This window comes from Chenopodium album, chromosome 27 (genome assembly GCF_948465745.1).
Source record: "Chenopodium album chromosome 27, dcCheAlbu1.1, whole genome shotgun sequence".
Classification (NCBI taxonomy): Eukaryota; Viridiplantae; Streptophyta; class Magnoliopsida; order Caryophyllales; family Amaranthaceae; genus Chenopodium; species Chenopodium album.
In genome coordinates, this window is record NC_137860.1 from 26763045 (window position 1) to 26777038 (window position 13994).

Sequence of the window (13994 nt, forward strand, 5' to 3'; positions counted from 1 at the left end):
GTCACTCATAAATTCATAATAATAATAATAATAATAATAATAATAATAATAACCAGCAGATGTGTTGCTTTATTTCTGGGACAGAGGGCTTGATGTATGTGTTAACTTGACGGGGTCTTCTCCATTGACACAATCAAGATTGTCTGATTTCGTTCCTGGTCGTGTTGTGTCGGCTGCAGCTCAGCGGAAGCGGGACAATGCAAGTATGGCACGCGTTGCAGGGCTATTGGCTGTGGGTTTCTTCCTTTCTCCTTTACTTCTTTGGGGGAATTAGAGAAGGATGTTGTTGCGTTGCTAAAGAGGATTCAGGCGTTCGCAAAGACTTAGGATATTGGTGCTCGTGCAGCTGCTCACATCTTCAACAGGATTGGATTCGCTATAGCTAGAGGAGTGGGGGCCCAGATTGTATCTCGCCTCCCCACTAATTTTTTTCTTGTAATTTGATTGACTTTGTAGGTTTTGTTTTTAATAATAATAATAATAATAATTGTCTTACAAAAATGTTGTTATAATTTACTCTTCAAAAAAAAAATGTTGTTATAATTTAAGGTAAAAAAATAAATAAAAATATTATGTCAGCAATTGATTTAGGCGGGAAAAATTTTAACAACAGCTTGACATGTGTACAATTTTAAAAAATGATGATGTCAGCGACTATTGTTTTAGTTTATTTATAGATTCTAAGTAACAATTCAACATCGGACAACTAATTGACATAATAAACACATACAAAACCCTCTTTAACTCTTTAAGTCAATTATTAACATTCATGCAAATCTTTTAAACATGATTTAATGGCGCATATATAATCCGATAAATTGGACATGGTTTGAGTTTGATTTCATCATTATTCTTGTAGTAATATATATTACCTCCCTTTTCAAATGTTTTTTTTTTTTTTTTTTTTTTTTTTTTAATTTCTCCACATATTTCAACATGTTTTCAATCACATACTTAATCATATTCATTCCTTTATTATTCCCAGTGCTTAGTAGCTACAGATGAATGTTCACGTGTTTTAGTCATGCTGCACCCGTTTCGTGCCAATTTTTAAGCACGTATGTTACAGCTCTACTCTTGAGCATTCACTTGTTTTAGTCACATTTAGGTAGGGATGGCAATCCAGTCCGAATCCGACCCTACTCTGCCCCGATCCGAGGTAAAAAATCCGCTCCGAGTCCGAGAAAAAAGTAATCCGAGTTCGACTCCGTTAAAATAATCCGACTCCGAGTCGGAGGAGGGTCGGAGTCGGATCCTAAAAAAAATCCGAGAAAAAAATCCGACTCCGACAAATGTCCGACTTTGACGGATTATCCGACTCCGACTCCAATAGATAGTGGATTTTTGTGTGGGTCATGGTGGCATTGGGTGTGGGTTGTCAAGGCCCAAATAGCCCAACATCTCAAAGTATATTAAATAATGTAAAAGAAACTCGGAGTCGGGTCGGATCGGAGTCGGGTCGGATCGGAGTCGGAGTCGGAGTCGGAGGTCGGATATTGAAGTCGGAGTCGGAGTCGGATTTCGGAGTCGGATGTCGGATTTAACATCCGACTTCTTGTCGGATCGGAGTCGGATTTAGCATAATCCGCTCCGAGTCCGACCCGTTGCCATCCCTACATTTAGGCATTTAGCACCACTTCCCCTATGGTCGTAAGTCAAAACCTTGATCTTGCCATGTGCCAAATCCACTTTCATGAAGGAACTTATTGTATTATGCATTTTTGTATGATTGTATCATAGCAATTGCTTGATTTTTTTTTTTTTTTTTTTGGTGTTAAGAGAGCCACAAGAGCAAGTGATGAGAATAAATTCCAAAATCTCTTCGAATCGGGAAGGGAGCTCTAACTACTTGAGCTATCCCTCACTCTCAATAACTGCTTGATTAGTAGGACTTAGGGCTTGTTCACTTCAACTTAATTTCAATTCAGTTCAGCTCCAATCATTTCAGTTCAGTTTATTTCAGCTCCTAATTTCCTTCTCTCGTAAAATATTTAGTTCAGCTCCGATCAGTTCATTTCAGCTCCAATCAGTTCAGTTCGGCTCCAATCAGTTTTGTTTAGTTCAGTTCTGTTCGGCTCCTAATTTCCTTCTCTCATAAAATATTAATTTACACTATATTCAGTTCAGTTCAGCTCCAATTAGTTCAATCTAGTTCAGTTTAGCTCAGTTTAGTAAATGTGAACAAGCCCTTAGAAGAACCATCAATAATTCAGTATTATCTCCTTAAAATATTAGTCAATTAATTATCTTGTAATGATTTGACATAATCCATGTCAAAAATTAAAAATGACACAATCTATATATATATATATATATATATATATATATATATATATATATATATATATATATATATATATATATATATATATATATATATATCTTTGTATATATATATTTTTTTTTTTTCTTTTTTTGACAAGAAGAGAAAGGATTTCATTAATGAAAGATAGCCAAACGGCACTTACAAACAATTCCGAGGAAATCTAAAATTCCAATACAAATACAATTCACCTTAGAACTAGTTACATCGCAGATTTGATCAACGATCGCCTTTATAAAAATCTTCATCTGAAGCAATACAATATGTGAGTTAGCACTAATTCGGCTTGAGATCCACATATGAATAGTTGTTTGGGTGAAAAACTCATATGGCCTTCTAGACACTTTTGGAGATTGTGAAACCCTAAATCTTCAAATTTTGACAGACGAACAAACAAATAAATTAAACCTAATAGTAGATCAAACTCCATCATAAAGATGTGATCTTTTATTGAAAGCAATTAAAAAGTTTTTTTGGGGCTTACCACCGGTAAAAATACCGATGGAAGCCCCTACAAAAATTTACAATTGAGATCAGAAGAAAAGAGATGGAAGAGAAAGAGAGAGAAGGAGAAGATTGAAGGAAAACCTTCAAAAAAAGAAAAAAAATCTAGCAATGGAGGCTAGAAAAACCCTCCCAAGGGAGAAACCCTAGAGGGAACCAAAAAATCCTCCCAAGGAGAAAACCTGGAAGGAACCGACACAATCTATATATAGTTATTAGAAGAGTTTGTCTAAATAAACTTCACATATCTATCATTTGGTTCCAAAATTAACAATCTTAAAAATGTTCCAAACTTCCAACATACATTATGTTGAACTTTTTGATGGGCTTTAGCTTTAAGTTTGGACTTCCATAAGGCCCAATCAGAGAGCCCAAACTCCAATGGCCCTATGTAATGAAAATTCATGATATGCATAAATGCATAATGCGTAATGCATGTACTCTTACTCAAAATACTCACTGATTAAAAAGAATTTAATTTTAACTTTTCATGCATGCAGAGTGTACTTTTACTTATACTACAAAATGTTACTTATGATTTTAAGGGTAATTACATTAATTTTATATGGAGTAATCATTAGGTAACTACGCTCAGTTTTTTGATTGCATGAAACTAAACTAAATCTAAACATAAGGAATTATAATTATAATGAAGTGAATGAAATTGAACTGAACTAAATTGAATATAATAACTTGAATTGAATTAAACTAAACTGAACATAAGAGAGTTACACTAAACTAAAATAATGAATGATATTAATTAACAAATAAATTGCATGTACATTAAAGCCTTAAAGGCCATACAAAATACCGGTTGGAAGATCTTTAAGGATCATAGGGTGCATCACATTTTATTTATTTACTTATTTTATTTATTTATTTATTTGACACAAATTGGGTGCATAACTTTTACGGTTGAAAATTTAGAAACTCTATTCTCATATCATATCCCTATAGCCTTATGTCGTACTTTTTTTGTTTCTTGGTTGTGCAAAATCTCCTTCAATTCATCATTATTAGTACAATAATACAATAAATATGAGGGTTATTCTAGAAAGATTGACCCATCTTTGAGAGTGAACTTAAAAAATCATTATTGTTTATATTTGTTTCTGGATAAATTTCTCTTTAATCATCTCTATTCATACATTCCATTAAAATAAATACAAGTATATCAAAACATAATCGAGATATACATGTATATCAACCCTCGAATCTTACAAAGTAGATCCTCAACCTAACCTTCACTCATGATGTAGGTTTATAGAGCACACACCACCTCACCCCAATCTAAAAACTTATCTACACATACACCATGCATCAAACTATTTAAAAATCTTACAATCTCAACTTTCATACACCTATTCAATCCACAAAATAATCTAATGACTACATTATTAGATGTCTTTGCAAATTGTTGCTACCTTTGTAAAAAGCCACTAATAAATTCCAATATAGATATGAATGTGTGATTGCCACCTTAACACGCAAAATTGTTGCAATAATATACATAATGTCATTGGGTATTACTATTCATTTCATAGGCCCCTTACTACAATTATTTCCAAGTTTTTTGGCTAAGATATATACCTAAAGTTCTTCTCCTTTTTATTTTAATTTGTTTAAATTTTCGTTTGATATAAACGTTACATGAAATAAATCATTAGTTTCGTCTAAAAGTATGAAAACGATTAAAGCATCTTTTTTTCCATGAAAAAAAGCTTTAGGTCCTTTCAATACTTTAATAATGCTTAAACTCTGTTTGGCTGCATTTGTGAGATTTTTTAAAAAAGTTTTATTTTGATTTTTTATTTTTTGGTGCGAAGTTGTGGTTTATTTGTGGACACGATGCAACTTCTTTTATCTTGCTAGGTTTTATTAGAGAGCAATCAAAAGCCTAAATATATGTTATTTTCTGTTACTATGTCACATTCTCTATTTCTCTTTTTATTACATGCAGTAGAAATGTTGACTTTAATAAAAGTTGTATCATATCATGGTACTTTGGTAGGTTACTAATTTAAACTTTTTAATCACACCTATTATTTCAATAAAAAAATATTTCATCATGTGTTTCTCAACAATAGTATATGTCGGTTATTAATAGAGCTCGAGGTTAATTTATACTCCATATATAATACACGTCTACTTACTTTTTTTGGTGTTGAGAGAGTCGTAAGAACGGATAATGTTTACAGAATTTGATTCCAAGTTTTGAATATTATTCAGGCCCTCAAGACTTAAAAGAGTCGTAAGAACGGATGATGTATACAGATATGATTTCAAGTTTTGAATATTATTCAGGACCTCAAGACTTAAATTAACTAACTAAGGTACTTGATTATACACCTACTGACCTACATGCCTAATTTAATGGTCGTGTAGCTCAAGCTATACAATTTTTGGCCTTTTTACAAGAAAATATATTAAGTCCGAATCTTAATTATTGCTAGCCGCCTAGCCCAATTCATCTTACAATGTACCTACTCTGTATCTAAATGTTTTGTGTTTCTATTCCATTTGAGTAATATGCTGGTTAAAAGTTTAAAATTAATAAAGACTACCAATTAGCTAAATTTTTTAGGCAGACTGCGATATTAAGCAGTATGTTCAAATTAGATGAAATTATTTTGAAAAACATTTAATTTTAGCTAAGCTATGTACGTACAAGTAGTTTTCGATTTGAAATAATTGACGGGAAATCAAACAAGAGAAATCTAAAAAACAAATCTTGATAGTGGGAAGGTTTGTGCTTTGGAATCTATCTAGGTCTATTGTAGATGTTTTACTAGTCTATTGGCCCAAAGGAACCCATCTTTTGGTAAAGTTGCTTTTAAAGTTTGAAAGTTATGTATTCATATTTTCACTTTGGCTCCCCACTTCTAAGTTCCTAGTTCCAAGTAGTAATACCCGTTCAAAAAAAAAAAAGTTCGTTCCAAGTATTAATACTCCGATCCACAGTCTACTACGAAACAAGACTATTGTTGTTAGGGCATACTTGGATTGAGGGTAATATATTTAGGGGTAAAAATAAAAGTCAAACTTAAAAAAAACTTGATTATTGAAATATGATTATTGCTTCATGATTATTGCCCTCATTGAGTCATTGTGGTACCTTGCTAGTTTTTGTGTTTCATTACCTCCACAAATCTAATATAAATCAATACAATTAAATTAGAGTGTTAAGTAAAATTAGATGATGAACTAAATATAGCCTAAGTGCACGTCACTTTCATCAGAAGTTAAAAAAGAGAATTTTACTCGCTTATGAAACATGTTGAAGATAAAAGCTTTTAATTAAAATGTGCATGCGATTATTAAAGTTGGTTTATGGAGTCATGTCCAAAAAAAAATAAAATAAAATAAAAATAAAATAAAATAAAAAATTGGTTCATGGAGTATGTACATGGTTAACTTTCGTGAGTTTAAAAAATCATGATTCATGAGTTTCAAATGATTATTTATTACCCCAAATAGGAAAAAAGAAAGGCAGTCGCATAAATGTCGAGTTATGATTGGAGGAAGTGAATAATGTTGCGGAAAGATAGTTTGACTTAACCTTAATGATTGCATTATTGTATAATAAAAAATACGGAGTAATAAAATTATTGTAAGCTATAGTTTGTAAAGATTTTTTTTTGACGAGAAATTTGTAAAGATAAAAGAGTAAATATTAACATATTTGGTAGGTAGTTCTAAGCACACTGACATAGAATGCTATATATGAAACCAATTCTTAATTACAAAGTTTATGTTGCGTTTCGTAGTTAAGTTTCACTGTTTTGAGTAATGTTGCAATCATATGAAAATAGTTGCGTGACTTGTAAATCTTGTAGTAGCATGAATTTACATGTATGCTACGAGTGTACGTACGTGTGCGTGAATACTTTCATGATTGGTTTAACACAGAGAACGTATGCATGTGTTAGGGTGTGTTATGTTTGATAACTTATTTTAGACGAGCTTTGAAAATTTTAGATAAATCCAATTAAATGCTATAAATCAACGTAGAGTAAATTTAGTTAATAATGGCTCAACTTATTTTGTTTTAATAGAATGTAAGTTATATCAAATTGTATAAAGAAAATATAAAACACACTACTTTTGAGAGAAGATAGCAAATTTTTTATTGTTTCTTCGAATTCAACTATTGTGATTACAGTGTAATTTGAAGTAATAAGGTAGCAAAAAGTTTACAGAAAGAATTTTTACAATATTACAGTAAATAGAGCAAACCCCCATTAATCTCCTAGATAAACAAAACAAGTTTATCCCAAGAGAAGAAAAATAAAATATAATAAACTTCCAAAAAGTAATAAATGTGGGTCCTATATCAATAACGGAGGTCGTTGACGACGTTTGGTGAACTACTCAGGTTAACATTTTTTCCCTTTTTTTTTTCTTAATTTTGCTATCTTGTTCCTTTGAGAAATTCATCAGAGCATTCAGCAATGGTGATTCTTCTTCAAATCTAAACTAAAAACCACCACAACCATCACCATCTTCCTCTTTCATCTCCTTCCTCCTGGACTCCTTCAATCCACAATCGAAATTCAACCACCACCTTCATCTTCTTCGTGCAAATCGACCACCGTACCGACACCGACATTGATGGCGGCTCCGCCGCCAAATTAAAACGAAATCCCTAAGAGAAATGGAGTAATTTAGGGCTTGGTGAACCCCAAAGGGTAAGTGAGCTTCCCCTCCCTCGTAGTTTTCTCCATTGAAAGCTGAGATTAAGCTTTGATTGAAGGATGAGGAAGATGATGTACAGAGCAGTGCGGGTCGGTTACCATGGTCAATTGCAAGTTTTAACGTCTGTCAAATGTCTATCAGCAAATGACAATTGTACCCACACTATTTAATTGGGAAATGACGAAAATAGGCCTGGATAAACAACTTTTGTTTATCGTGGGTATAAACTTGAATTTTCTCACAGTAAATATACACTTGCAAGGATAGCGTCGTTTGGTGTTGAACAATATTGGAAGAATCATTCGCCTAGGGAGGTCTATGTACCTATGTATTCTTTTGCTCTTTTAAAAATAGCTATGCATGTACATGGTTTGATAAAATCACATTAGTAGCATGTGTTTGTAATGTGAAAAAGTATAATGAAATGCTCTTTAGCAAAGAGAAGGCAAACTTCATGAAAACTTGAAAAGGAACAAAGGCCAAACACTAAATTATAAAAAACAAAAGAAGTTAGGGATTCAATGGGCCGGCCCATAAAGCAAAAAACTTCTACAATTTCGAAAGAAAAACGAAATGAATTTGTGTACAAAATTAGTTTCTCTTGCAAATAACAACTCTTTGTCTTAGCAACCAAGTATTGGTAACAACGGTCAAAATTATGCAAAAGGCTTTTGAGTTGGGAAAAAGAACAACAAAAGAGGGAAGTAAAGTTAGGTCAACGGTTGAAAACAGGCTTGCAAGACTAATAGAATACTACTTCGTATAACTTAAGTAAAAAAAAAAAAACACTACTTAATATTGTCTTGTTAACTATTTGAATTTGTATTTTATTATGTTGGGGTTATGGGGTAAGGAAAGAGTCCGTCCTCTCAAAATAATCTTAATGAGATACGGAGTATAAATTATTCTATATACTTTTGATTTATGAATGAGATTTGGGGATCTCCAACTCTGATCTTCTATTTCAAAACATTTACAACATGTGTACAAAGTAGAAATAAGGAAAGCAAATAATCGAACTTGTGACGAGTTTCAAAAATATCGAATATATTTATATGGTGTAATTTTATTGTTATTTTTGAAATTATTCTAAATTTTTTTTACTAAAATGTAATAACTTGAGAACAAAGTTTGGTGCTTATTATTATTATTATTATTATTATTATTATACAGAGGCATTACAAATTATAAAAAAAAGTATTTTTTAAAATTAAAAAAAAAAAGTCTCCATCTATGCCACTTGGCCAAGACACCATTGGTGCATAAACTATGATTGTAGCATTAAGGGGGCGTTTGGTATCAATTTAGCAAAGGTAACGGAATAAAACAAATTAGGAGGGGAAAGGGTAATATATAGTGTTACCCTTACTAGTTGTTTGGTATAATTAAGGAAACGTAAATGATTAAAATCAAGCCATTTCCTTTTGTTTGGCATAAAAAAGGGAAAACAAAATTTTTTTTTTTAAAAAAAAAAAAAAAAAGAAAAGAAGGAAAAACAAAATTAAAATATTGGTGGGCGACATTAATCACAATTCACAAGCTGCTTTATTGCTTCAACTTACTCAAAATTCTTTTCTCTTTTTTCTTACTCTAATTTAATTACTCTAATCCAACCACCAATTTCATCAAATCATGAAAAAAAATCAGCATATTACTATGTCACTTTTTTCTTTTATTGATCATAAAACACTACTACACCAGATTGAAATCAGCAGATCATCAAAAATCAAAATCATCAACATCAAATCAGATTATCGTAAATGCAAATTAATCTTCATCATCGATCATCATGAAAATTCTTTTTTTTTATCTTTTTTTTTTAAAAAAAATTTTGGTGGATGAGAGGTGAGAATGATGAGTTGTTGAGTGATTTTATTTGACCCAATTTTGGCGATTCTTGAAAAATGAAGCAAGATCTTGAACAATGGCATGATGAGAAATCGATTCGGAAGAGAGATAATGGGTGAGTAAGAGCTTTGGAAGAGAGAGTCAATTAGAGATGTTAACATTGTTAAATGCAGGAAACGGTATTTGTTTCCTTGGGTCAAATAGCGGAAACAAAGTGGGGGGAACTGTTACACCCAAGTAACGGTATTCGTTACTCTCTAGCCTTTACTAAACAAGCAGTAACGGAGTGGATTATTTGAATCCGTTTCCCTACCTTAAAAAGTCCATACCAAACACCCCCTAAGTATGATTAACAGTAAAATGAGTACGTATGTAGTTGTCGCAAGTTTAACAAGACATCAAACCAAAGATTAGTTCAAAAGTGAGACATTTGTCCCCTCAAGTTGTCACTGTAATTCACTCTAAAGGAGCACCCAAAAAAAGGTCCAATTTTGCCTAATTTCTCGGCCTTTTCTATTAATTAGTGCCTTTTTTTTTTGAAATATTATTAATTAGTGCCTAATGCAACTTTAATCAGTGGATTTTTTTTACATAAAAAAATATCATTTAGACAAAAGGCTAAGTACATCTCATAAGTTAAGCAAGATCTTCACCAATCTTTGCCCAAAACCTTAATAAAGCAAATCCATTTTGTATTTAAAAAACTATTATTTTTCTTAATTATCTCAAATACGTACAAAATGTATGGATCTAGATGTTGATGTGGCATGAAATAACGTATAGTATAGTATAGTCTAGATTGGAAAGAAAATTCACTATCTTATAAATTAATCTCCAAAATATGAGTTAAATAATTACTTAGTAAAGTAAGTCGATATTTAATTAACGTCTTTTTATATTTATTTGATGATTATTACAGCGGCAATCTTATTGACTATTCATGAATCATTGATACCATGGCGGCTGATGGCATATCAATCTTTCAATTCAACATTTTCAAAGTGTTAGAGACTGTTCTGATTGACTGAACTGAGCTAAACTGAATTTATTGGAGTTGAGCTGAACTGAACTGAATATTTTATGAAAAAAGGAAATTAAGAAATGAACTACACTGAACTTATTGGAGCTGAAATGAACTAAACTGAAAATAATCTGAAGAGAACAGACCCTTATAGCGATTGAATTGTAAGTAATGTTAAAAATACCGAACCATAACATGGCCGTATTCATTAACCATTCGTTAGGTACATTAGTTTGGTATAGGATTTCTTATTAACTTTGATGAAAATAATAAAATGTTATGATTAAATAGAAAAATGATACAAGTATGAAGTACGTAGTAGTATATACTAATTCAAAGAGTGCTACTTGTCTAACAATGGAACAAGAATTTTAAATGTAAAAAAGAAGAGAGGAAAGTTCGAAATTTCTACTAAACTAATACTTGCTTTTTCTTACGTTATAAAATTTCTAAATGTTATTTTGGTATGTTTACCAGCTTGCAAAAGTGTAAAACTACTCTATTTCTGTGGGTGCTTTAAGTAGTGCATTGGTGAGCTTTTGGTCTGGATTCAGAAACGTTGCTAAAGAATTCTTTGTAAATGTCTAAGAAAAGGTAACCCTTTTAATAGTAATTCATTATTCATATGATGTGCAGATCAAGTCCTAAATAATTACATTGGAAACAATGGGAGTTAACGGGCCTGTTCTCTTCAGATTATTTTCAGTTCAGTTCAGTTGTTAGGGCATGTTCTGATTGACTGAATTGAGCTGAACTGAATTGAACATAACTTATTGGAGCTGAACTGAACTGAAAAGAATATTTAATGAGAAAAAGAAAATTAAGATAAGAACTAAACTGAACTTGTTGGAGCTGAATTGAACTGAACTGAAAATAAGCGGAAGAGAACATACCCTTAATTTCCTTCTCTCATAAAATACTCAGTTCAGTTCAGTTCAATTCCTACATCTAACCAAACGTCAGTACGAAAGAGTGACACACGCTTATTTTAATAAGCTGATCGATGAGCAACTTTGTTACATTATTGACCACTTCTCTAAACTGCATTCTTTTGAATTCTGACTATAACACACAAAGAATGAATATAATTTTGTTTTAATGATATTGCTTAAAGTTATTTATTAGAAATAGTCACATTATTGTTTGGGTAATGCATGAATAGATCATACATTTTGCTACACAAATATCTTATACGTACAACAATTGTTATAAATCTGTTATAAATAATTTCATAAATTTGATGGTATGTATATATTCAGGTTATAGTGATACCATAAGTCCATAACACCATTGAATTAAGTAAAAACTCTCCGAAATCTCCTAATTTTTTAAGTTGCGAAAGGTTAAAATTAGAGAAGATAATAATTGGCCCGTGCAATCGCAATCGTTGTGCTACAAAACTTTTGCATAATCTAGTTTGATCTATCACCTTTGGAGCTTCATATAACCTTTTTAAGGGAAGGTCCCATTAATAAAGCACACTACGAGACAACGAATATCTCAAGTCTAAATTAGTATGTATTTATTATAAATATATTTTGTACACCAAAATAACACAACAGTTAGGATGGCCGAGTGGTCTAAGGCGCCAGACTCAAGTTCTGGTCTTCGAAAGAGGGCGTGGGTTCAAATCCCACTTCTGACATTTTTATCATTTTAAATTTTTTATCATGCACCATTTAAACATAATAGATAAATTAAGTAATTAATTAGCTAATTTATTCCAAATATTAAATAATACTATCTCCATTTTATTTAGTTGACACGTTTTGACTTTAGCACTATTCACACACATTTCTTTGACCATGTTTTGCTTTTTATACGTAATGAAAAATATAGTCATGTGGGATCTTGTTAGATTTAACGTTATATACTTTTAAAATATCAACTTTTTATAATTTTTGCTTATCGATAATTAAAGATATTAGTGGTTGAATAAGTGCATTGACAAACGTGATTAAAGACACGTGTCAACTAAAAAGAAACAGAGGAAGTAATACGTATTTACTCTGACCAGCTACTATATTTTTGAATTAAATTGTATTGTAGGTGTTCACCTCTAAGTTTAGAGCATGTAAGATAAACTTTCATACTAGAAAAGATTGATTACAAGTACAAGTTAAAAATACGTAGGTAAAGAGTAAGGGTGATGTGGGAGCAATATACCAATATGAATATTCTTGAAAATTCATGAAATTTTAAGAAAGCCTACACTATCATTTATAATTATCAGGATTTTTGCCTATGGGTTTTTACCTTTCACTTGAAAGGATTTTTACTATTTTTAGGCTTTAAGAGTTTTAGCCATTAGGATATTTATTTATTTAATTTATTTATGTTAGGATAGATTTAGTAGTTGGTTAAAATATGATTAGTAGATATATTAGGATTAAGATTCTTAATATTTTATCTTATGATAGGATATAATTATAAGTTTCCTATCTTATCTTTGTACGAGTTGTCACCCTATAAATATGGGTGTATATTAATAATAGTGAAAGAATAATAGAGATTTGTTATGGAAATTGATCCTTTGAGCGTTGCTCATTTGATTGTTAATAAAAAATATCACTTGTTGCGACTCGTGATCATCTTCTAGTTGCGGGTAGGAAGAGACCCTCTATTCTTGTGAGAATTAGAGTATTATCCTTTTAATTTTTGTGTAATTTCTTTAGTTCTTATTAAAATCCGAAAATCCAGTGTTATTATAGATTGCGAGCCTTGTGAGAGTCTTGAGAGATCCACATCAAAGGGCATGTTCACATTTACTGAATCGAGCTGAATTGAACTGAACTGATTGAAGCTGAACTGAACTGAACAGATTGGAGTTGAACTGAACTGAGCTGAAATGAATATTTAATGAGAGATGAAAATTAAGAGCTGAACTGATTGGAGCTGAACTGAATTGATTGGAGCTGAACTGAACTGAACTGAAATTAAGCTAAAGTGAACAGGCCCTAACTCATAGTGTGGGTAAAATGTTAGCAAAAAACTAAAATATATTTTTGAATTAAATAGTATTGTATGTCTATAGTAATCTATGAAGATATTAATTATACCAAAAAAACTTCATAATTGATAAAAGCAAGTTAATTAGTACAAATAACTAAAGTTAGGAAAAATGTATTGTACATACACAAAAAGTTGTTTTGGATTATTATAGTCATCATTTAAGAACGAAGGTAGTACGTTATATGGAGTATTCGTATACTTGTATATGCAAAAGGCCAAAAGCTACTTCCTCATATGGGTTTTCTCTAGAAAACTCCATTGTTTCCACCTAACATGAAGTTCAATAGAAAGAGGCGCTCGTGTTAGAAAGTTGAAATTAAAGATTAACAAATTGAGATGAATCCAGTATTACAACTTGTACTGTACTTTACTAGGCTACTAGCATACATAATGGAATTATGCTATGTCAGAGTATTTTAATTTCTAATGTATATTTATAGCAAACCAAATCCTTAATAATCTAACTTTATGTCTTAAATCTTATTTGTTATTACTAATAATAACAATGACAGCAACATTATATATTTTTACTACCAAATTAATAATTAATAGATTATTATACTATGCTTAACTTTACAAGTACTTTGTGCA

The 13994-nt window shown here is 31.2% G+C and overlaps 1 non-coding gene across 1 annotated transcript; it reads left to right on the forward strand.

Moving 5' to 3' along the window:
• The first annotated feature begins 11952 nt into the window (after positions 1-11952).
• On the forward strand, positions 11953-12036 carry TRNAL-CAA (transfer RNA leucine (anticodon CAA)). Its single transcript has one exon. It is a non-coding gene; the product is annotated as a tRNA-Leu (tRNA).
• Positions 12037-13994: the final 1958 nt, after the last annotated feature.